The sequence below is a fragment of the Sus scrofa genome, chromosome 6, assembly GCF_000003025.6.
Source record: "Sus scrofa isolate TJ Tabasco breed Duroc chromosome 6, Sscrofa11.1, whole genome shotgun sequence".
NCBI classification, from domain to species: domain Eukaryota; kingdom Metazoa; phylum Chordata; class Mammalia; order Artiodactyla; family Suidae; genus Sus; species Sus scrofa.
Genome location: NC_010448.4, coordinates 48,211,524 through 48,236,718, shown reverse-complemented (window position 1 = coordinate 48,236,718; position 25,195 = coordinate 48,211,524). Strand labels below are relative to the sequence as shown.

Sequence of the window (25,195 nt, the reverse complement as noted above, 5' to 3'; positions counted from 1 at the left end):
TTTTTCTCACATTATCATGCACCATCATAAGTGACTAGATACAGTTCCCAGTATTATACAGCAGGATCTCATTGCTTATCCTTCTTTTTTTTTTTTTTTTTTTTTTTTGGTCGCACCTGGGGGAGGTTCCCCAGGCCAAGGGTCAAACCCATGCTACAGCAGCAGCCTGAGCCACAGCAGTGACACCAGATCCTTAACCTGCTGAGCCACCAGGGAACTCCTGTAGTCTTTCTCTCTGATTCTTTCTTAGAATTCCTGTCTCTCTGCTGACATCGCCCATCTGTTCTTGTACGTCATGCTTTCTTCCTTAGATCCCTTAGCATCGCTTTGTAGGAAGTTTTGAAAGTGAGATATTTGAATCCTCAGATTTGTTCTTTCTTTATCCAGGCTATTTTGGCTATTTGGTGTCCCTTTCACTTCCATATGAGTTTTAGAATCAGCTTTTCCATTTCTGAAAAAAAAAAAAAAAAAAGACCATTGGCATTCTGATACGGATTGCACTGAACCTTCAAATCACATTGGATAGTATTGCTACCTTAATAATACTTATAATTATTTTTTTGGCCACACCCTTGGCATGTGGAAGTTCCTGGGCCAGGGATCGAACCCATGCCACATTTATAACTATTAACAGCATTTACAACAGTAAAGCTTGCACTCCCTGAACATGGAATGTCTTTTCATTTACTGGAGTCTTTAATTTCTTTCAACGTGTTTTGTCATTTTCATGTAGAAGTCTTGCACCTCCTTGGTTAGATTTAATTCTAAGGATTGTACTCTTTTTTTATGCTATTCTAAAAGAGTATCAGGAGTTCCCGTTGTGACTCAGAGGTAACAAACCCAACTAGTATCCATGAGGATGAGGGTTCGATCCCTAGCACTGCTCAGTCGGCTAAGGATCTGGCGTTGCCATGAGCTGTGATATAGGTCACCAGTGTGCCTTTGATCCCTGTCACTGTGGCTGTGGTGTAGGCCAGAAGCTATAGTTTCTTAATTTCCTTGATAGATTATTCATGGCCAAGTACAAAAATAGGGAAGAATGCTCAGAGGACCTGAAGATGAAAAAAAGCAACAAAGCTTCCTTTATATACAGAGCATCTGGGGAATTGTGGGAACTCAGGATCCCCAGGAACTTAGGGATTAAGCAGGTCCAGAGACTGTAGTTTCTCTTTGTCTCCAGAGGACTTCAGCCTGGAGAAGTCTGGAAGCATGTGGGCCCAGCCTCCTAGGTCACACTTTATAACCCCTGAAACTCCTAGGTGCTCCTAAGTGAGGGGAGACAGACACCAGGAAAGCCGTGCCCCACGGTCAAAGTCGTTATCTGCCTGGACACCTGACGTTCAGCTCCTGAGCTCAAAACCTCCCTCTGGGCTAACCTCATCCTTGATTCACGTTCCTTTTGTCAGTAGCCTCAATCCCTGGTCCTTTCAGCATCAGGAAGTGCTCATATTGGAATGTCTATGTGCAGAGGTGGATTGCAGCAAGGGGCTGCAGTGGTTGATTTCATGCGCCAACCTGACTGCGCCACGAGATGCCCAGGGAGTTGGTTGTATACTATTCTCGGTGTGTCTGTGAGAGAGTTTCTGGAGGAGACTGACATTGGAATCCACAGACCGAGTGAAACAGACTGTCCTCCCTAACATGGGTGGGCTTCGTCCCGTCGAGCGAAGGCCTGAGGAGAACGAGAAAGGTGGTCCTGCCTGGATAAGGGGGGATTTCTCCTGCCTTGAGAACGGGACCGAAGCACTGGCTCTTCCTCCGTCTCGGGCCTTCAGACTCAGACTGAAACTGCATCATTGACCCTCCTGGGTCTGCAGCTTGCCGCCTCACCCTAAAGATCTTGGAATTTGTCAGCCTCCATGATCATAGAAAACCAATTCCTTATGCTAAATCTCTTTATATATATATAATATTTATATTCATATAATATATAAATTTATATAATATATATATTTCTTTGGCCGCTCCCATGGCATGTGGAAATTCCCGGGCCAGGGCTCGAACCCAGACCACAGCAGTGACTCAAGCTGCTGCAGTGACAATGCCGGATCCTAACCCACTGCGCCACAAGAGAACTCCTATATATATCTAATTATGTAACATGCACCCATATGCATACACAGCACCATATTGGTTCTGCTTCTCTAGGGAAGACTGACTAATATTTTTGGTTGAATAAACAAGTGAAAAGAAGCTCACAGACACAAAGTTGTGCCCCTTCCCTACACAGCCCCCAACCTGCCCACCTTCCTCCCAATACCCTGAGACACTCGGACCCTGTCTCTATTTCAGGGCCAGCCCTTGGCATTTTGGCCATCTGGGTCCTTCCCAAACCACCTCCCCATTCTGTACCTGGCACGACTCTCCCTAGGCACCAAATACGCCCTGGATGCCTTCCCTACCAGCAAGAGCCAAGTCCTGGTTCATACTAGGAAGATTTTACTCTGATTCGCTTAAGTGCAGGGTTGTGAGGCCATCTCAGCATCTTCTGGGAAATGCTGTGATCCCACACATTACCAAAGAGTGTGACAGGCAGGCATCTGCATTGCCTGGTCCTCTGCCCCTCAGCATACTTCCACCGCAGCCAGCACATCCCCCTTCAGCTGCATCATTTTCACAGACTGTGGTGGCAGGTAGTGGCCGAAGCTGTAGGTGGGCCTGTTATTCACAAGCACCTAAGGGAAGAGGTACATTGCTGGGGAGTCCAGAACAATCTGGCCTCCTCCTTCCCTTTCCCAAATGCCTGTTCTCGTCTCATTGCCTGTAAAAAATCTTTACTCCCAGAAGTTCCCACTGGGCACAGCATATTAAGGATCCAGCGTAGCTGCAGCTGTGGTGCAGGTCACAACTGCAGCACAGGATCGATCCCTAAGGGAACTTCCACACGAAGTTCAAATATCTCCTTCTCCAGGAAATCTTGCCAAAACACTGCTGCAGTAAATCATCCTCACGGCCCTCCTTTGCCGCCAGGGCACCATCCCTGCTTCCCCCTGAGGACAGTGGGCTGCACTTTTCCCTCCACATTCCTGACTGTCCATGAGAACAGGAGTTGCGTGGGGTTCCCCTCTGAGTCTCTGCTTGCACAGTGCACAGGGTTGTGCTCAAAGAGTTGTGTTCAGTGACCTTCAAAAGATGGGTTCAGGAGTTCCCGTTGTGGCGCAGCGGAAATGAATCCAACTTGGAACCATGAGGTGCAGGTTCGATCCCTGGCCTCACTCAGTGGGTTAAGGAGCCAGCGTTGCCATGAGCTGTGGTGTAGGTCGCAGACACGGCTCAGATCTGCTGTGGCTATGGCTGTGGTGTAGACTGGCAGCAGTAGCTCCGATGAGACCCCTAGCCTGGGAACCTCCAAATGCCACGGAGCAGCCCTAGAAAAGGCAAAAAAAAAAAAAAAAAGACAATAATAATAATAATAAAATTAAAATAAAAAAGTTATAGCAGGAGTTCCCGTCGTGGCGCAGTGGTTAACGAATCCGACTAGGAACCATGAGGTCGCGGGTTCGATCCCTGCCCTTGCTCAGTGGGTTAACGATCCGGCGTTGCCGTGAGCTGTGGTGTAGGTTGCAGACGCGGCTCGGATCCCGCGTTGCTGTGGCTCTGGCGTAGGCCAGGGGCTGCAGCTCCGATTCGACCCCTAGCCTGGGAACCTCCATATGCCACAGGAGCGGCCCAAAGAAATAGCAAAAAAGACAAAAAAAAAAAAAAGTTATAGCAGAAATTGGCACGACATTGTAAATAACTATAATTTTTAAAAAAAGAAAAAAAAACACATGTATTGAAAATTCTCAACAAAAAAAAATCGGTCTGTTGCAATCAGCTCAGAGCTGGCCTCTTACATGCTTCTTCACAGCAGCCACCACGCTCCACGCCCCTCACCCCGCAGGGACCACACACCTGGTATTCACTGTCCAGCACCAAAATCCGCAGCTCCAACGGCTGTCCTGGCACAAAAGGGTGGGAAGAAGCTCTCTTGCCTCCCTCCATCCCCTTCCTGGAAGCTGCTCATCACCACGGCGTTGCTGCCCTACACCCGGAAATGGAATGCGATGTTGCCGCCTTCCTCGGGACACACAAGAAATCCGCCTTGAATTCTGGGCTCTTTCTGCAGGGACAAGAAGATGGCTCACGGCATCACTGGTGTCCAGGTAAGTTACTCCTTAACCTCCTCAGGGACACACTCCTGCCCCCGCCATCCCTCCCTTCCTCCCCTTCCCCCCACCTTTCTCACTCTGCCGTCTCTCTCTCTCTCTCTCTCTCTCTCACACACACACACACACACACACACACAGGAAATTCCACCTGAGTGTAACCTCACATTTCTGCACGAGCCACCTCAGCTCACTCAGGATTAAAGAATCCTGAACTGTTTCCAGTGAGGGTCCCCAACACCCTCCCCCTGGGGCGTCGCTTTCTGTCAAACATAAACTGGGATCTACTCACCTGCTGGGATGCAGAAGATCGGCCTTGATCTTCACCATCCAACCCACAGCCAGGGAAACAGACCGTCCTAGGGGCTGGGCTGTGGAAGAGATGGATGCAGGCGTGAGGGGGAGGCCAGCGTTTTCTCCCCCGCCGCCCGCCCGGCAGAATCAAGTCAGAGAACGGGGCTTTCTCTTGCAGCTAAGAGACAAGAGCACGCCTCCAACAAGGAGACACTAATTTCAGCCCAGACCTGTCCTCAGAGTCACAGATACACCTATTACAAACACTTCCCAACCCAGAGAAAAACTTACGCCTAGGACGTATGATTATGCCCATCCAGTGATTCTCATGGACACACACAGACGCATTCTCTGCCAGTACTCATTCGGTGATTGGTGCCAGGTGACCTGGCCCAAGCAGCAGAGGTGATCAGGGCCATTCTCCCATCCTTCGTACCAAGGATTCCATAGTCTCCAGCTGAGTCTTTCCAGTTGAAACTACTGCGTGTGAGTGTGTCTGGGGAAGGTGCCCTATAAATGCTGTTAGGAGGGGTGTCACCCCCTGACCCTTTCACGCAGGCTGTAGAGCCCTGCCCTCTATTCTTTGGACACGCATGGCTCCAAATTGTGTTTAGTGTGCACTCTCCAAAGTCCACTGTGATAACAAGAAGAGCTTCTAATTGAACTGAAGATGCTGATACTCTTAACCGCAGCGCAGGCATCAGAGTCAGTGTAAAATATCCAGTCATATCTACTGATAAGGTGCAATGATAAAACTATAACAAAGAGGAGTTCCCGTCGTGGCTCAGCAGAAACGAACCTGACTAGTATCCATGAGGACGCAGGTTCAATCCCTAGCCTCGTTAAGGATCTGGCATTGCCATGAGCTGTGGTGTAGGTCGCAGACTCAGCTCGGATCTGGCGTTGCTGTGGCTGTGGCCTGGGCTGGCAGCTGCAGCTCCAATTAGACCCCTAACCTGGGAACCTCCATATGCCTCAGGTGCAGCCCTTAAAAAAAAAATATATATATATATATATATATAACAAAGAGCTCCTTGGCTACCCTGCTTCATAAACTTGGTGCCCACCCCATGCTGTATGCAGCTGACTTTTTCTCTGATGTCAAATCTATTCCAGGGAGTTCCCTGGTGGCCTAGCAGTTAGGATTCAGTGCTTTCACCACTGTGACCAGGGTTAAATTCCTGGCCTGGGAACAGAGATCCTACATCAAGCCAGTACACACCACAGCCAAAAAAAAATCTTGAGCAACATATCCCTGGGACAAGAGTCCCAGCTCTGCCCCTGCGGGACCTAATTACAGAAACCTCTGCTAGACCCAGCTTTTTTTTTTTTTTTTTTGTCTTTTTAGGGCCACACCCACAGCATATGACTGTTCCCAGGCTAGGGGGCTAATCAGAGCTGTAGTTGCCAGCCTATACCACAGCCACAGCAACACCAGATCCGAGCCCCGTCTGCAACCTGCACCACAGGTCACAGTATTGCCGGATCCTTAACCCATTGAAAGAGGCCAGGGATCGAACCCACAACCTCATGGTTCCTAGTCGGATTCGTTTCCGCTGCGTCACAATGGGAACTCCCCCAGTCTTCTTTTTTTTTTTTTTTTTTTTTGTCTTTTTTGTCTTTTTTTGTTGTTGTTGTTGTTGCTATTTCTTGGGCCGCTCCCGCAGCATATGGAGGTTCCCAGGCTAGGGGTTGAATCGGAGCTGTAGCCACCGGCCTGCGCCAGAGCCACAGCAACACGGGATCCGAGCCGCATCTGCAACCTACACCACATCTCACGGCAACGCTGGATCGTTAACCCACTGAGCAAGGGCAGGGACCGAACCCACCACCTCATGGTTCCTAGTCGGATTTGTTAACCACTGTGCCACACGGGAACTCCCCCCCAGTCTTCTTATATGTAAAATATTAGATGCACAGAATCCCCAGTCAAAGGGTTGTGAGTAAAGCAACCAGAAGGATCCTTCCACCTGTCTATTCGTCCACATATCCATTCATTTGACAACTAAGCGACTAACTGGCAGCAAGCTTGTCCTATCTGCATAAGAGGAAAAAAGACAAAAATCCTGCTCCATGGAGCTTACACTCCAGTTGGAAAATACATGCAGTAATTTTTTAAATATAACACTCAAGCAAAAGACAAGTGTCTTGAAAAAGATTTTGGTAGAGGAACAGAGCTGTCCACAGAGGGCTTAGTTAGGGTTGTTCTCATGAAAGAGATGAGATTCAAACAGACTTGGAGAAAGTCAAGAAAAGAGTTTTACAGTTCTCATTGTGGCTTAGTGGGTTAAGAACCCGGCACAATCTCCTTAAGGCTGTGGGTTCAATCCCTGGCTTTGCTCAGTGGGTTAAGGATCCGGTGTTGCTGCCAACTGCGGCATAGGCTGGCAGATGTAACTCTGATGCAACCCCAGCCTGGGAACTTCCATACTTGACAGGTGCAGCCAGAAAAATTTTTTAAATCTTAGCCTTCCCTGGTGACTCTGTGGGTTAAGGATCTGGCACTGCCACCACTGTGGTTCTAGTTACTGCTAAAGAGTCTTGCATATCTTGGGGAGAATATGCAGTCAGAAAAACCAGCTACTGATAAGGAGCACAATGTGGGAGTGGGGAAATTTGGGAGAACAGCAAGGATGACAGTGTGGCTGGAGCAAAAGGGGACAGAGGCAGGGCTTGATCTCAGGGTACAGAAAAGTAGATCCCAGGCTATTATACGGACCCTTGCTTCAAGTGAGATGGGAGCCTGGGCGGGGTGGGGAGGAGGTGGGATCTGTTCCCATTTATGTTTTAAAAGGACCTCTTCTGAGGCTCTGTGTAAAAAACAGACTGTAGTGGACTTGGACAAAAAAGAAAGCCTATTTGTAAGGCCCTTGCAGAATCCTGGAGAGCAATGATTCAGACGTGGTTGAGGCGTGGGGAAGTGGGGTTGACAGAATCGGGCAGTTCAATAAAGAGGCCCTCACCCACACACAGATGCCTACAAGCCCTACAACACCCGACATGGCAGTGGGACCCATGCAACTAGGCTCCCCCTTCGCCCTCTCCCTCCCTTCTTAGTGGTAGATGCTGCGGCTCAGGGAATCCCAGAAGAAGAGCTCGCCCTCCCAGTGTCCCAGGTGGGACTAGTGACACTGGCATCTGCCAGGCACCAATGACCCTGGAGGCACAAGAAGCGGTCATCAGAGCATGGAGCCTCGCCTCTGTCTGACACAGGCAGCGCAAGGAGGCAAGTGCTGACTCAAATATATCCCCGAGTTTGCACAGGCAAGAGAAACCGAAGACTTGTGCTATATCGCCATCTACTGGAAGGCCTCTAATTTTGAACTTGAACTAATAAAACCAAGAGGAAGGGTGTTTCCGGACATCAAAGGCACTGGCAGAACAATAATTCATCAATCACCGGGAAGAAACATGGTAACGCTGTCCCACCAAAAGAAAATGACAATTCTCCAGAAACTAAACTTAAAGTCATGGACTATTTCAATCAAAAATAGAAAAGTCGGGAGTTCCCGTCGTGGCGCAGTGGTTAACGAATCCGACTAGGAACCATGAGGTGGTGGGTTCAGTCCCTGCCCTTGCTCAGTGGGTTAACGATCCAGCGTTGCCGTGAGCTGTGGTGTAGGTTGCAGACTCGGCTTCGGATCCCGAGTTGCTGTGGCTCTGGCGTAGGCCAGTGGCTATAGCTCCGATTTGACCCCTAGCCTGGGAACCTCCATATGCCACGGGAGCGGCCCAAAGAAATAGCAAAAAGACAAAACAAACAAACAAACAAACAAAAACAAAAATAGAGAAGTCAATACAGTTGTCCTGAAGAAACTCAGTGACGCTACAAGATAACTCGGAAAGGCAATTCACGGAGACCAGAAATAAAGTGAATGAACAGAAAAAATACCAGAGAGACTAAAACTCTAAAAAGGAACCAAATAAATTCTAGAGATGAAGAAAACTATGAAAGAAATAAAGAGTCCTGTAGAAAGCACTGGAAATAGAGCAGACCGTATGGAAGAGAGATTAGCAAAAGATCAAATATCGAAATCTAGGGAGTTCCCACTGTGGCGCAGTAGCAACGAATCTAACTAGTATCCATGAGGATGTGAATTTGATCCCTGGCCTTGCTCCGTGGGTTAAGGATCCGGTGTTGCTGTGAGCTGTGGTGTAGGTCGCAGACACGGCTTGGATCTGGCATTGCTGTGGCTGTGGCGCGGGCTGGCAGTTGTAGCTCCGATTTGACCCCTAGCCTGGGAACCTCCATATGCTGTGGGTGCAGCCCTAAAAATGGCAAAAAAAGAAAGAAAGAAAAGAGCTGAGAACTTCCCAAACCTGGGGAAAGAACTGGATACATGAGTCCATGAAGCTAAAACAACATCTAATTACATTGATACAGGAAGACCTTTTTGCAAGATACGTTATATTAAGTTTGTCAAAAGCCACTGACAGGAGTTGCCCCTGCAGCACAACAGGGTGGAAGGCATCTCTGGAAAGCTGGGACACAGGTTCGATCCCAGGCCTGGCACAGTGGGTTAAGGATCTGGTGTTGTAATAGCTGTGGCATGGGTCTCAGCTGTGGCTGGGATCTGATCCCCGGCCCAGGAACTCCATATGCTGCAGGGCAGGCAAAAAAGAAAAAAAGAAAAGAAAAAAAAAAAAAGCTAACGACAAAGAAAGGATTTTTAAGGCAGCCAGGGAAAAAGGATGGGAGCCCCCAAAGGAACTCCCATTAGGCTATCAGCCCATTTCTCAGCAGAAACTCTACATGCTAGGAGGAAGTAGAATGATGTTCTCAAAATACTAGAAGATAAAACCTGTCGGCCAAGAATATACCATCCAGCAAAGTTATCATTCAGATACGAAGGAGAAATAAATCTTTCCCAGACACACAAAAGCTGAGGGAATTTATCCAACACAAACCTGCCTCACAAGAAATGAGGAAGGGAGCCTTTCTACCAAAAACAAAGAGGCAAAGTACACAAAATGTTAGGAAAGGTGATAAACAGAATCAGAAAATTGTAACTCTTTATTACAATAGATTTTTTTTTTAATTTTTAATGGCCACACCTGCAGCATATGGAGGTTCCCAGGCTAGGGGTCTAATTGGAGCTGTAGCTGCTGGCCTGCGCCAGAGCCACAGCAACACCAGATCGGAGCCGTGCCTGAGTCCTACACCACAGCTCTTGGCAACGCCAGACCCTTAAGCACTGAGCGAGGCCAGGGATGGAACCTGCATCCTCATGGATCCTAGTCAGATTCTTAACCCACTGAGCCACAGTGGGAACGCCCTTAAATATTTTATTATAGCATAAATGCGAGGGGCAACAAAAGACTGCAGCTACTTCCATTTGGTAGCAAAATCGCAACATCAAAAGAGATCACTTGAGATAAGAAAAACACAAGAGGGGAAAAGGAAAAGGATGGAACCCATATAAGTAAACGAAGATAAGACGGAGACATTATCTATGAGACATTTTATACAAACCTCACGGTAACCCCAAAGCGTAACCTAGAGCAGAAACACACAAAGCATGAAGAAAAAGAGGAAACTGAAAAAACATCATAGGAAAACACCAGACCAAAAGGCAGACAGAAACACAAGGACAAAGAAAACAGTGGATACACAGAGCAACTGGGACACAAAAGCTAAAATGGCACATGGTATGATCACTGCGGAAGACAGTCCCGAGGCGCCTCAGAAAACTAAACACACAACTACCATGTGATCCAGCAATTCCACTGCTGGGCGTATACCCAGACAAAATTTTTTTTTTTTTTTTTTTTTTTTTTTTTTTTTTTGTGGGCCACCCTGGTGGCATATGGAAGTCCCCAGGCTAGGGGTCAAATCAGAGCTGCAGCTGCCCGCCTACCCCACAGCCACAGCAACTTGGGATCTGAGCCGCCTCCGCGACCTACGCCACAGCTCACAGCAATGCCAACTCCTTAACCCACTGAGCAAGGCCAGGGATTGAACCCGCGCCCTCGTAGATCCTAGTTGGGTTACCTCTGAGCCACAAAGGAAAATCCAGGACCTCCTACTTTTTATAATGTTGTTTAACTTTTCCTCCTGGCTTTGTGTGACAACAAAGTTGGCACAACTGCTAAGTACTGTTTATACTAAGTCCTAAAATATCTCAGCATGTCTTCACCAGAATTTTCACTTCCTTATGCTGATTAATTTTAAACACAATGTGAAGTCTCTATTTACTTTTCCCTAGGTTATAGAATCATAAAGAGATTCTCAAGAAATAGTTGAAATTTACTTAAGCTGATTTAAAAAAATCACTGAGAAATGCTATCTGGCTTTATTTCAGAAGGAAGAGAAGACATTTATTTAAACAAAGGATTATAGGGAGTTCCCACTGTACCTCACTAGTATCCATGAGGATGAGGATTCAATTCCTGGCCACGCTCAGTGGGTTAAGGATCCCATGTTGCTGCAAGCTACAGCAGTGGATGTCACAGATATAGCTCGATCTGGCGTTGCTGTGGCTGTGGCTGCAGCTCTGATTCAACCCCTAGCCTGGGAACTTCCATAAGCTGCAGGTGTGTGGCCCTAAAAAGAAAAAAAAAAGACAGGAGTTCCCACTGTGGCTCAGTGGTTAATGAATCTGACTAGGAACCATGAGGTTGCAGGTTCAATCCTGGCCTCACTCAGTGGGTTAAGGATCTGGCATTGCTGTGGTTCTAGTGTAGGCCGGCAGCTGGAGCTCCCATTCGATCCCTATGCCGCAGGTGAAGCCCTAAAAAGACAAAAAAATAAAATTAGGAAAAAATCGTAACCAACTGAGACTCAAACCACTTTTCATTGTTTGTAGGAAGTAGATCACAAACTCTCTACTGTTTGCTACTGTGTATTACATCCATCTGCTTATAGGCAAACTCTAGTTTATTCTAATTAAAATTTGCATTTGGACACACACACACACTCCTCAAGCGAGATTTATTCCAGTGTTCCGTTGCTCTTTTGCATAGAGAGGGTGAGACTTGGGCTTGAAAAATGTGAAACTTTCCTTGCTTCTTTTTCATTTTTTTTAATTGAGTTGTAGAGTTAGTGTTTTTCATATGCTCTTATTCTGTGGATTTTCTTTTCACTTTTTTTGTTTTTTCTTTTTTGGCCCTGGTGGCATATGGAGTGCCTGGGCCAGGGACTGGATCTAAGCCACCGTTGTGACCTACGCTGCAGTTGCAGCAACGCTGGATCCTTTAACCTGCTGTGCTGGGCCAGGGACTGAACCTGCATCCTGGTGCTGCAGAGACGTCAGGCCAATCCTGTCTGGGCCACAGTGGGAACTCCTCCTTGCTTCTTGCACTGACCTTCAATTTTGAATCTGACTGCCTTAGCTTAACCCCTGGAAGACAACCCCAGGGACAAATTTTCAGGAAAGTGAGCTATGTAATTATATTTGCATTCACTCTGTGAAGGAGGCAGCAGGGCATAAGCATTGGTACTGCAGGCTGTGGAGGCCACTGGTGCGCTTCTCACCCCTAGTGGCTGTGACCTTGGTCAGGTTATTGCCAACATCTCTAGGCTGTGTCTCAACTATGTAACAGTCTCTGTGGTGTTCCTTCTGTATGAGGTAATAATAAATGCACATAATAAAGGATTTGAAACAATTCCTTTTAAAAAATTCTACGTGAGTGTGTGCTAAACATTATTGCCTTAATTCCACCTCCAAGGAAAACGCTGTTTCTAAGCTGTGTCTCCCTTCCTCGTGGTGCTCATTGAAATCCCTAAAGGACACAGGCAACAACACTGATAAAAAGCCCAGAGTAGAATGCCAATGCGGGGTCCTTAACCCGTTGCACCACAAGGGAGCTCCACGCCATCCATTTTCTATACAGAAGATACTGTATCCACTTTCTTTCTTTTGTCTTTTTAGGGCCACACCCACAGCATATGGAGGTTCCCAGGCTTGGGGTCAAATCGGAGCCACAGCTGACGACCTACACCACAGCCACAGCCCCGCCAGATCCGAGCCGCGTCTGCGACTTCCACTGCAGCTCACCGCAACGCCGGGCCCCCGACCCACTGAGGGAGGCCAGGGATCGAACAGGCATCTTCATGGACACCAGTCAGATTCATTCCCGCTGCACCACGTAGGGAACTCCCGTATCCACTTTCTAGAGTGCACCTGCTTTTTTGGAATTAAGTCATACATACGTCAACATCTTGGCACAGGCAAAGCTGCACGATGGTTCCAAGTGCACAGGGAAGGATGGTCTCGGGAGTCAGAGTCACAGCCTTCTCCCCCCTCCAGGGAAGCAGGACCATTCTGCGTAGCATCAGGTGCACTTGTCCAGCATCTGGGGCTGCCTTACCAGCAGGCGCCCTCCCTCAGTTACATTCAGCAGCAGTCTTCCGTCTAACGAGAAAGGTCGCAACGCTCTCCAAGCATCTTGGGGGGACCGGAAAATTCAGGCTTTTTTTTTTCTTTTTTCTTTTTAAGGCCGTACCTGTACTTGCGGCATATGGAGGTTCCCGACTAGGGGTTAAATCAGAGCTGCAGCTGCCATCCTGCACCACAGCTCACGGCAATGTCAGATCCTTAACCCACTGAGCAAGGCCAGGGATCGAACTTGCATCCTCATGGATCCAAGTTGGGTTCGTTAACCACTGAGCCATGAAAGGAACTCCCTCAGGCTTTACTTTCTGTAGACTTTCTCATGTTGAAAATCAGTTTTGGAGTTCCCATTGTGGCTCAGTGGTTAACAAATCTGACAAGGAACCATGAGGTTGCAGGTTCGATCCCTGACCTCAATCAGTGGGTTAAGGATGTGGTGTTGCCGTGAGCTGTGGTGTAGGTTGCAGACACGGCTCAGACCCGTGTTGCTGTGACTGTGGTGTAGGCTGGCGTCTACAGCTCCGATTAGACCCCTAGCCTGGGAACCTCCATATGTCGTGGGAGCAGCCCTAGAAAAGGCAAAAAGACAAAAAAATAAATAAATAATAAAATAAAAAATTAAAAAAAAAGAAGATCAGTTTTGACTGTGATATTTATTATTCTCACACTGGTGATGAGTCAGACTCAGAAAGGACAGTATCTCAAGTGGAAACAGAAATGCAGACCTGCTTCCCCTCATCTCAGTGACTCCTCTACTTTTTCTCTATTGCCTATTCGCTTCCTCCCCACTTTTGGAAGTCTGTTCAAGCTGCACTAAAGAAGAAAAATACCTCACTGTTTAACATCAATCCTGTATTTTATTTTATTTTTCTGTATTTTAAAAACTGGCGTTCTGGAGTTCCCTTGTGGCACAGCGGGTTAAGGACCTGGCATTGTCATTGCAGGGGCTCAGGTCACTGCTGTGGCACAGGTTCCATCCCTGGCCAGGAACTCCCACATGCTTCATGGGTGGCCCCCCAAATTAATGCATTAATTACATTTTAAAAATAAAAATGGACATTCTCTGTCCCTTCAAGTAGTTCTCAAATATATGTGTCTGCATAGTTTAAAAGAAAAACACGTTCTCACTCTTTCAATTCACTTTGGTCTCTGACGCTGGCTCTGCCTTTGAATTTCACAGTGAAACAATCCACTGCACTTACTCCCAGCTTTCAGGGGATGATTTTAAGAAGGGAAAGTGAAGATTCTCCCTGCACAACATACTGAACTGACGTTAGTAGTTCAGAGCATTCGGATGTCTTAGAATCGCCCCCAAATGTTTCTATTATAATCACGTTCCCCTTCTTTCTTATACAACACTCTCACATTTACACAGGAGGCTGCACGAGTTGTAAGTTCAATTTGCTCTAGTGATCCAGCCACGCACAAGACAAAATGTTGTGTTTCAGGAGTTCCTGTTGTGGCTCAGCAGGTTAAGAATGCAACTAGTATCCATGAGGACATGAGTTCGATCCCCGGCCCCGCTCAGTGGGTTAAGGCTCCAGCATTGCCCTGAGCTGTTGTAAATCTTTTGTTATTATTATTATCGTCTTTTTAGGGCCACACCTGCTGCATATGAAGGTTCCCAGGCTAGGGGTCAAATTGGAGCTATAGCTGCTGGCCTACACCATAGCCACAACTGTGTAGAATCCAAGTCAATTCTGTGACCTATACCACAGCTCACAGCAACGCTGGATCCTTAACCCACTGAGCGAGGTCAGGGATCAAACCTGCGTCCTCATGGGTGCTAATCAGCTTTGTTTCTTCTGAGCCACAACAGGAACTCCTGAGCTGTGGTATAGGTCGCAGAGGCAGCTCGGATCCAGCACTGCTGTGGTTGTGGTGGAGGCCGGCAGCTGCAGCTCTGATTCGACCCCTAGCCTGGGAACCTCCATATGGCGCAGGTGCGGCCCTAAAAAGAAAACATATATATGTTGTGTTTCAATTTCTGCTATGGCCCTTTGAGTAAAAGAAATGGGAGCATTCATTCAGGGATCTCAAAGGAGTTTTGCTTTGAGCTGATCATTTAAATTCCTGAGATATCCTTTCCTGTCTTCAAATTAATCAATTTTTGTCTTTCAGTCTCCATCACTGCACTAAAGAAAAGGCCAGACTCAAGGCAAATGCTTAACAATCAAGAAGATGATAGAAAGGGGAAAGCAAACTCACGGAAATAGTCCAGACTGCCCATGATCCACAGTCTACTCTGTAAACCTGTGGCCAGGGGCAAACTAAACTACAGCTCCTCTAATCAGCTGAAAGCGGGAAACTAACTGTTGCCATGGAAGCGAGTAAATTATACAATAGGCACTAAAACAGCATATTTGCAGCATCATGGATGCACCCAAAGATTATCATCGTAAGTGAGGTCAGACCGAGAAGACAGATACCAATTGATATCACTTACGTGTGGAATCTCAAATATGACACAAATGAACTTACTTACAAAACAGAAACAGACTCACAGATCTAGAGAATCGACTTGAGGTTACCAAGGGGGAAGGGAGGTGGGGAGGGATAAAGAAGGAGTTTAAGATCAGCAGATACAGAGCTTCCTACGGCAATTAACGAATCTCACGAGCATCCATGAGGATGGGGGTTTGATCCCTGGCCTTGTTCAGCGGGTTAAGAATCTGGCTTTGCCGTGAGCTGTGGTGTAGGTCACAGACATGGCTCAGATCCCATATTGCTGTGGCTGTGGTGTAGGTCAGCAGCTGCAGCTCCAATTGGACCCCTAGCCTGGGAACTTCCATATGCTGCTGGTGCAGCTCGAAAGAAAGAGATAGAAAGAAAGAAAGAAAGAAAGAAAGAAAGAAAGAAAGAAAGAAAGAAAGAAAGAAAGAAAGAAAGAAAGAAAGAAAGAAAGGAAGGAAGGAAGGAAGGAAGGAAGGAAGGAAGGAAGGAAGGGGAGTTCCCATCGTGGCTCAGTGGTTAAGGAATCCGACTAGGAACCATGAGGTTTCAGGTTCGATCCCTGGCCTTGCTTAGTGGGTTAAGGATCCGGTGTTGCTGTGAGCTGTGGTGTAGATCCCACATTGCTGTGGCTCTGGCGTAGGCCGGCGGCTACAGCTCTGATTTGACCCCTAGGCTGGGAACCTCCATATGCCCCAGGTACGGCCCCTAAAAGCAAAAAAAAAAAAGAAAGAAAAAGACAAAAGAAAGGAAGGAAGGAAGAGAGAAAGAAAGGAAGGAAGGAAGGAAGGAGACAAATGCAGGATTGCAGGACTCCACTGTACCAGATACTGCTGCTCTTTCTAAGTCAAACCCAAACAAAGCTTCCTCTGGGCTATCGTCTATGCACGGGCGCCTCCACCCCGCCCTCTCAGCCCTATGCTCCTCTGGTGCCTACCATAACGTTTCCTCACTCTAGACTGTGTCGCTTGTGTGTCTGCCCACCTCCCTTCCACCCCAGAAACACCATGAGGCGAGCAGTGTGTCTCAGTTCTACCCGCATCTCAAGGGCATGACACAGGGATGACAGGGTACATGCTCAACAAGCCACTGGCCGTGTTTCTGTTTCAGAAGATGTTCTGCCATCGATTCTGCCTGGGCCCTGAGCGGGGGCGGAAACCTAGTCTCTGCTCTGGCGATATTCAGGTTTAGGAGAGGTGGCTGGGGCTTTAGGAGTTCCCGCTATGGCTCAGCCAGTTAAGAATCTGACTAGGCGTTCCCGTCGAGGCTCAGTGGTTAACGAATCCGACTAGGAACCATGAGGTTGCAGGTTCGGTCCCTGGCCTTGCTCAGTGGGTTGAGGATCCCACGTTGCCATGAGCTGTGGTGTAGGTCGCAGATGCGGCTCAGATCCCGTGTTGCTGTGGCTCTGGCGTAGGCCGGTGGCTACAGCTCTGATTCGACCCCTAGCCTTGGAACCTCCATATGCTGCAGGAGTGGCCCTAGAAAAGGCAAAAAGACTAAAAAAAAAAAAATCCGACTAGTATCTATGAGAATGCAGGTTCACCCCCTGGCCTCACTCAGCGGGTTAAGGATCTGGCTTTGCCGCAAGCTGCAGCGTAGGTCGTGGATGCGGCTCAGATCCGGCGTTACGGTGGCTGTGGCATAGGCCCCAGGTGCGGCTCTGATTCAACACCCTAGCCCAGGGAACTTCCATATGCCACAAGTTTGGCCATATGAAAAATAAATAAATAAAATAAAAATAAAATTAAATTAAAATGAAGCATAAATATCATACCCCTGAAACTAATGCAATCTTATAAATCAACTACGGTTTTTTAAAAATGAAGCGTAGGTCTTCATTAAGAGAAAGAAAATATATCTCATCTGACATGTGGCTCAAAGGTGACTTCCAAAGAATCGAGGAGTGAGGTCTGAGTGGGGTTCAAGGCCCATCACTGGAAAGACACAGAACCCCTCACAGTAGGGTCTCTCCAATGGCAGCAAGTCTGTGGACGTGGAAGAGGGCATCAGGAACCGCTTCCTTCTCCTTCTCCCCGAGGCAGAGGGAGGCCCCCAGGCTGGCCACCTTTCCTCCTTATCTGCACAGAACCTGCCACCTGCCACCGGTTAGACCAGGGTCTCCCAGGTCGGTGTCACAGGACCTAGGGTCCTGTTAGAGGTACCAAGCAGGAGAGCCGCTGACAGACAAAAGAATCATAGTTGTGAGATCCTCTGCATAGTATCCGCCACCTGCTTAGATGTTCCCTCCGTGGGCAGGATACCAAATCGCCAAATGGTACCATGAGGACACAGAGCCAAAAGGCACTACTGGCGCACAAGAGGCTTTTGTGCACAGGACAGACATGTGTCCAGGCCCCATGCCAATGTTTTACCAGTCAATAAATTACTTCCTATTAAAAATAACACATTGGAGTTCCCATCCTGGCGCAGTGGTTAACGAATCTGACTAGGAACCATGAGGTTGCGGGTTCCATCCCTGCCCTTGCTCAGTGGGTTAAGGATCCAGCATTGCCGTGAGCTGTGGTGTAGGTTGCAGGCACGGCTCGGATCCTGCGTTGCTGTGGCTCTGGCGTAGGCTGGTGGCTACAGCTCCGATTGGACCCCTAGCCTGGGAATCTCCATATGCCGCGGGAGCGGCCCAAGAAATGGCAAAGGAAAAAAAATAAAATAAAAAGACAAAAAAATAAAAAATAAAAAAATAACACACATAAAACCAATTTTATGATTTCTCCTCCTTCTCTCCTCACTGTTAAAATAATACTTACTAGCCATTAAGACAGCCCAGCCCTTGACCCACGCCTTTTTCCGAGGCATCCTTTCCTTCCTCCTCCTTTCAAATTCCTAAAAAGGCGAGTTGCCATTGTGGCTCAGTGGTTAATAAACCCGAACATGAGGTTGTGAGTTTGATCCTTGGCCTCACTCAGTGGGTTAAGGATCTGGCGTTGCCGTGAGTTGTGGTGTAGGCCGGCAGCTGCAGCTCCGATTCAACCCCCAGCCTGGAAACCTCCATATGCCCCAGGTGCGGCCCTAAAAAAGACAAAAACAAAAACAAATTTGAACCTGCGTCCTATGAGTGCTAATTAGATTCGTTTCCACTGAGTCACAACAGGAACTCCCACATCACCTCTTCTCTCCAGCTCCACTTCCTCCTTTTTCCAGGCAAAGCCATTGAGGCCTCCCCCAGAGAAATGCCAAGGCATCCCCTTGGCCCTGCGAATCCTCTCCTGGCCCAGATACTCTGTTCTTCAATATTTGCCAGATGGACCAAATTGTGTCCCTGTCCATCAGTCCCCAGAAGTGATTCGCCTCCTGTACTTAGAATGTAGCCCTCTGTCAATGGCAACAAGGCACTAGGAGCCAGCTTTTCCCTAGAGTCCAAGACTCTCTTTCACTGATTATGTGACATCCTCTCGGCTTCTTTGTCCCCGTTTAACTAATCAGGTTACCTCCCTCGGCAGGGTGCTATGACGTGTTCCCATTTCCAGGGACATCTGAGCCCTGCCTCCAAACATCAGACTCTTTCGCATCCTTTCTTTCCCAGGTCAAGTCTCTGCCCCTCATGGATGCCATCTGGTAGAAGATACCATGCGCTTCCACACGGTCGGGTGCTCATCCTTTACCCACTTGGCCAACCTGTAACTATGCTCTAGGCCACTAATGAGCAGATCTTCTCCCCTCCATGGATGGATTGTCCAGAGAACAGAGACCCTGCCTGTGCGGTTCCCCATCAGAACCCCACACCTAGAAAACAAGAGTGAATAGTCATTAGCTAGGATGCAACGCTCATTGATAAGATGCAATAGATTAGATTTAAAATAATGCTAGGGGAGTTCCCGTCGTGGCGCAGTGGTTAACAAACCCGACTAGGAACCATGAGGTTACGGGTTCGATCCCTGGCCTTGCTCAGTGGGTTAAGGATCCCGCGTTGCCGTGAGCTGCAGTGTAGGTTGTAGACACGGCTTGGATCCAGCGTTGCTGTGGCTCTGGCGTAGGCCGGCGGCTACAGCTCCGATTCGACCCCTAGCCTGGGAACCTCCATATGCCTCGAGAGCGGCCCAAAAAAATGGCAAAAAAGACCAAAAAAAAAAAAAAAAAACCATAAAATAATGCTAGGGAGTTCGGAGCAGCAGAAATGAATTCGACTAGGAACTGTGAGGTTGCAGGTCTGATCCCTGGCCTCGCTCAGTGGGTTAAGGATCCAGCATTACCATGAGTTGTGGTGTAGGTCGCAGACGCAGCTCGGATCTGGCATTGCTGTGGCTGTGGTGGAGGCTGGCAGCTGCAGCTCTGATCAGACCCCTGGGCTGGGAACCTCCATGTGCCACGAGTGTGGCCCTAAAAAGCAAAATAAATAAATAGAGAAATAAAAATAAAATAATAACTGTATTCAAAATAGTATCCATTAAAAATCAGTAAAATTAAACACATTAAATTTAGACGTTTTAAAGGCAAAATATATGATGAAGGATTCAAAAGATAAAAACAACAAGGGGAGAAAATACAACATAAATGATACAGGAAGTTTTTGATGCTTAATCTATAAAGAGCTCTCTCTCTCTCTCTTTTTTTTTTTTTTTTTTTTTATATAACTACTCCTTTGGGCCATTGTATTTTTTAATTTTATTTTGGCTGCACCCACAGCACGCGGAAGTTCCCAGGCCAGGGATTAACCTGGAATCACAGCAGTGACAATGTTGAATCCTTAACCACTAGGCCACCACGGACTCTCTGTTGTTTATTTATTTTTATGACAACATATGGAAATTCTAGCCTGGGCTGAGGATCGAATCCAAGCCACACCTGCAACCCCAGCAGCAGCACCTACAGATCCTTTTTTTTTTTGGTCTTTTTAGGGCCGCACCCATGGCATGTGGAGGTTCCCAGGCTAGAGGTCGAATCGTACACCTGCTGGCCTACACCACAGCCTCCTCAACTCGGGATCCGAGCCGCGTCTGTAACCTACACCACAGCTCACGGCAACACCAGATCCTTAGCCCACTGAGCGGGGCCAGTGATCAAACCAACATCCTCACAGATACCAAGAGGGTTTGCTACTGCTGAGCCACAGTGGGAACTCCCAACACCAGATCCTTTTAACCCAGTGCGCCAGGCAGGGGGATCAAACCCACAATTTCCACAGCAACCAGAGCCACTGTAGTCAGATTCTAAAGCCATTGCGCCATGGTGGGAACTCCAAAAGCTCTTTAAGATCAGTAAGATATATGCCAAAAACCCAACAGAAAAATTGACAATGTGTATGAAATAAAAAAAGACATTTCATAGAAAAGGAAACATGAATGGCTTTTAAATATTCAGAAATATATTCAACAACACCAAGAACGGAAGCAAGGCAAATTAAAACAAAGCGAAATGAGGGATGACAAAGATTCTCTCTCTTGTCTTTTTTCCTTTTTCTTCTTTGGCCCCATGGCCTATGGATGTCCCAGGCCAGGACTCAGCTCCCAGCCACAGGTGCAACCTACAGCGCAGTGCCAATGCCAGATCCAGATCCTTAACCCACCGTGCCGGGCCAGGGATCAAGCTTGCATCCCGGTGCTCCAGAGACGCCGCCAGTCCCCTTGGGCCACAGAAGGACCCCCAAAGATTCTCTCAGTGACTAGCCTCGAGTCCGGCCCTGCTGAGCCCTCTTTTCGACGAGGTCCTGACCTCAGTCTCTGACCTTGCCCCACTTGGTCCAGTTTTAGCAGGAATTCTGCTGGGTCCGTTCAATAAAAATCTCCCACCTTCAGCATCTGAACAAATTTCTCACTCCCCGCCCTTGGTGTCCAACCACCCCAACCACTGACCAAACACGGCATCCTCCACCCTTGTTATCGTATCATCCTGGACAGCCGCCAATGAGAATCCCATCAAATTCGTTGAGCCGGAATTGCCGTACCCATGAGGTTTCCTCTTAGAAACTTTCTAGGCATTCCCCTCGTTGCTCAGCGGTCATCGAATCCAACTCATATCCATGAAGATGTGAGTTCAACCCCTGGCCTCACTCAGTGGGTTAAGGATCCAGCGTTGCCATGAGCTGTGGTGTAGGTAGCAGACATGGCTTGGATCTAGCATTGCTATGGCTGTGGGGTAGGCCAGCAGTTACAGCTCCAATTGGACCCCTAGCCTGGGAACCTCCATATGCCGCAGCGGCAGCCCTAAAAAGACAAAAAAAAAAAGAAAGAAAGAAAGAAATTTTCTACCCACTGATCCCATCTTGCTCCTTGGCTCTCAATCTCCACTTCTCCCTCTTTTACTTACAAATAAGGCCCATTCTTTCCCCCCCTGCAAACCCCCACGGCAGTGGTCCCTGCCGAATGAGGCCTTCCTAACTATCCTTCCCGAGTGCCTCAGAGAAGTTTTCTGTAGCAGCAAAACGAACAGAAGAGAAAGCCATTGAAGCGGTTCAGACACGCTCAGGGCTTAGTGATGTGCCATGTCTCCGGTTCCAGAGAGTCAATGATGGAAGGAGACATCTGGGGGCAGGTAGGTCTTGGGACCCTATGCCTCGGCTTCAGCACCTCTGCAGCCAGAGGGAGGCTCAAAGACATCCGGAGACAGGGCTTGGACAACACAGAGGGTCAGGAGGATGCAGAGATGCTGCCTAGGAGAAGGGGGGGAAGAGCAGAGGTCGCGGAACACGCACCCCCTGGCGTAGGGGCGTGTTGCTGTCGTGCATCCACACAGAAGAGGCATCACTTAGAAACGCGTCTGTCACGAAGAGGACACCTTGCTGAAATGCACACAGGAGTACCACCTGAACGGCTACTTTACTGGCCCTGCTCTTGGCCTCACCTCACGGTCTGGAATGTCTACGCAGGTGGCAGAGGTCCCACAGACAAGGAGGAAAGGGAGCCTAGCTGGGGGATGATCTTTTCTGTAGCTCAGTACGAGAAGAAGAGAAGGAAACAGTCCTGGCTTCCTGACAGTAGAGTCTTACGCATCATGTGGGGTGAGAGACCACATTCTCGACAATGCGAACAGAAGCAGGGGGTTCTAACAATAAACAAGGGGGCACAGACTCTTGAACTGCCGTCCTTCCTCCTACGCTCCACGGATGCAGCACATATTCAGGGCAGGACCAACCCTAAGGAATTAACGTGCCTCATCTCTGGGTTTTATGGAGTTGGTTTTCCTCCTCTTTTCCTTTTACCCTCCACCCCCCAACACACACACACACACACACACACACACACACGACCTGCCTCTATGGGAACTTTGTGAGCCTTACGGGTGTTGAGTGACGCTTCAAAATGCCTTGCAAAACATGCTGTCCAATGAACAACGCAAGACGGTACCCAAATTGCAAGTCATCACCCATATGGCAAATGATGCGCCTTTTTATTTTTTGGTCTACATGATAAGGGAAATAATTAGCAACCTTTATGTTGTTTGCACGTGCCTCCTTTCTAGTGAGTTAGTGCCTGATTCCAGTCACCAGTTTTCTTTCTTTCATTTTTTTTCTTTTTAGGGCTGCCCCTGAAGCCTATGGAGGCTCCCAGGTTAGGGGTAGAGTTGGAGCTGCAGCCACCGGCCTGCGCCACCATCACAGCAACGCCAGATTCAAGCCACATCTGCCACCTGTGCCATGGCAATGCCAGATCCTTAACCCACTGAGCGAGGCCAGGGATCGAACCCACATCCTCGCAGAGACGACATCAGGTCTTTAACCCGCTCAGCCACACTGGGATCTCCCAGCGGACATTATGATTTCTTCTGTGATTTGATGAATTCCTACGTCATTCACAGTCTTCTCCTAAATGGTCCCTTTATTTTTGTAGTACTGTTTATATGTCTCAGATATTAGAAATGATGTTTCAATTATGGGTTAAAATTTTCTAATTTATCATTAGAAAAAAGGTAACTGAACTCTGTTATTTCCCCTTTTTGTCTTTTTTTTTTTTTTTTTTTTTGTCTTTTTGTCTTTTCTAGTGCCGCACCTACAGCATATGGAGGTTCCCAGGCTAGGGGTCTAATCGGAGCTGTAGCCACCGGCCTTCGCCACAGCCACAGCAATGCCAAATCCGAGCCGCCTCTGAGACCTACACCCACAGCTCACGGCAATGCCGGATCCTTAACCCACTGACCAAGGCCAGGGATGGAACCCACAACCTCATGGTTCCTAGTTGGATTCGTTAACCACCACGCCACGATGGGAGCCCCTGAACTGTTACTTCCTAATGACAGCCTGCCTGCACCCAGCGCTTGCTCTCCGGAAGTTCAGTTCCTTATCGTACTAACTGAATGTTGAAACTCAACTGAAAATCTAGGTTTGCTTAATTTCTCTTCTTGTCATAAAGAACTATGAATATATTTTGAAAAAAACATGTAGTCCAGACATATATTGCTGCTCAAAACACCGCTGCAGAGCTCCCATTGTGGCTTAGCAGGTAGAGGACACAGGTTCAATCCCTGGCCTTGGTCAGTGGATTAAGGACCTGGCGTTGCCACAAGCTGCAGCATAGATTGCAGATGCGGCTCAGATCTGATGTGGCTGTGGCTGTGGTGTAAGCTGACAGCTGCAGCTCCAATTTGACCCCTAGCCTGGGAATTTCCATATACTGCAAGTGTGGCAGTAAAAAGACCAAATATATATATATATATATCTTGCCACACCCCACCCCCACTCTCAATTTTTCTTCACTTTGCTCTGGCAAGAAGTGGGAGTCAAAAGAAAAAATATATACATGGCTTTGTTAGTCCAATTACGAGTTGCCGTGGGAAAGTGTAAAGTGATCCCACCTATAAAGTTGTGGCTGTTGTGAACGCAGTCAAAAAGCAGAGAGAAACCTCCACCCCACCACTCATGATTTCTTCATGGGAGGCTGCAAGGAGAATACCAGATTTCACACTGTACAAACAATAGATTCATTGCTCAGGAGTTCTTTTGTGGGGCAGTGGGTTAAGGACCCTGAGCTGTCAATGCAATGGCTTGGGTCACTGCCATGGCATGAGTTCAATCCCTGGCCCGGAAAATTCCACATGCCATGGATGCTGCCAAAAAAAGGATTAATTGCCTAATCCAATCCAAGAAAAAACTTCCTTATAAAGACCTGAAGGAGTTCCCATTTTGGCTCAGTGGAATGGAATCTGACTAGGAACCATGAGGATGCAGGTTTGACCTCTGGCCTCGCTCAGTGGGTTAAGGGTCTGGCATTGCCACGAGCTGTGTTGTAGGTCGCAGATATGGCTTGGATCTGGAGTTGTTGTGGATCTGGAGTTGCTGTGGCTGAGGCATAGGCCAGTGGCTGCGGCTCCAAATCAACCCCTAGCCTGGGGACCTTCATATGCTGCGGGTGTGGCCCTAAAAAAAAAAAAAAGAGAAAGAAAGAAAAAAAGCCCTGAAGACCACATCAAAAGCAATTGTCTCTCTTAGTTCCCAAAATCTGCACAAACACCAGATGAAGCCACATTTTGCAGTGAAGAAAAGCCCCCTTTCAATACCTTCCTGAAAGCACAGTCTTCTATGCTTCCGTAAACATATTCCCCCAACTAAACAAATAGGTGAACACATCAATAAACACGAACAAATGCAACACACAAAAGCAAATACCTTATGTTTACCGAGCAATCACTGACATTTAAGAATTTCCAGGGAGATGAGAGTCATGGAGAATAACTTCACGAGGATGCCCAGGCACTGCTACGAGGCAGGGACTCTGAGTGGCAGGAAAGATCCCCATCTGTCCTCCCAAAAGGGCTCCGAGACCCCGGCTCTCAGTCTCCGCAGAGCCACGGCCTCATGCAACGAGTGGGTGATGAAAACATTACTTCACATCAATGACGATTGTTTTTGGCCCTGCCCGTAGCATGTGGAATTTCCCAGGCCAGGGACGGAGCCCCAAGAGTGACAACCCCAGATCTTTAATCTGCTCTGCCGCCAGGGAACTCCTCCATGATGACCGAATTCTAATACACCTCTTCTATAAATTCCTAATTTAGGTGCTGAAGACGTCTCCTCTCGCT

The 25,195-nt window shown here is 47.9% G+C and overlaps 1 long non-coding RNA gene across 1 annotated transcript; it reads right to left on the bottom strand.

Annotated features, from left to right (window-relative positions):
- Positions 171–24,989, bottom strand: LOC106507591. Its single transcript, XR_001303675.2, has 5 exons — positions 24,783–24,989; positions 4,441–4,519; positions 3,895–4,102; positions 2,518–2,675; positions 171–451 (listed from the first exon to the last, which is right to left on the bottom strand). It is a non-coding gene; the product is annotated as an uncharacterized LOC106507591 (long non-coding RNA).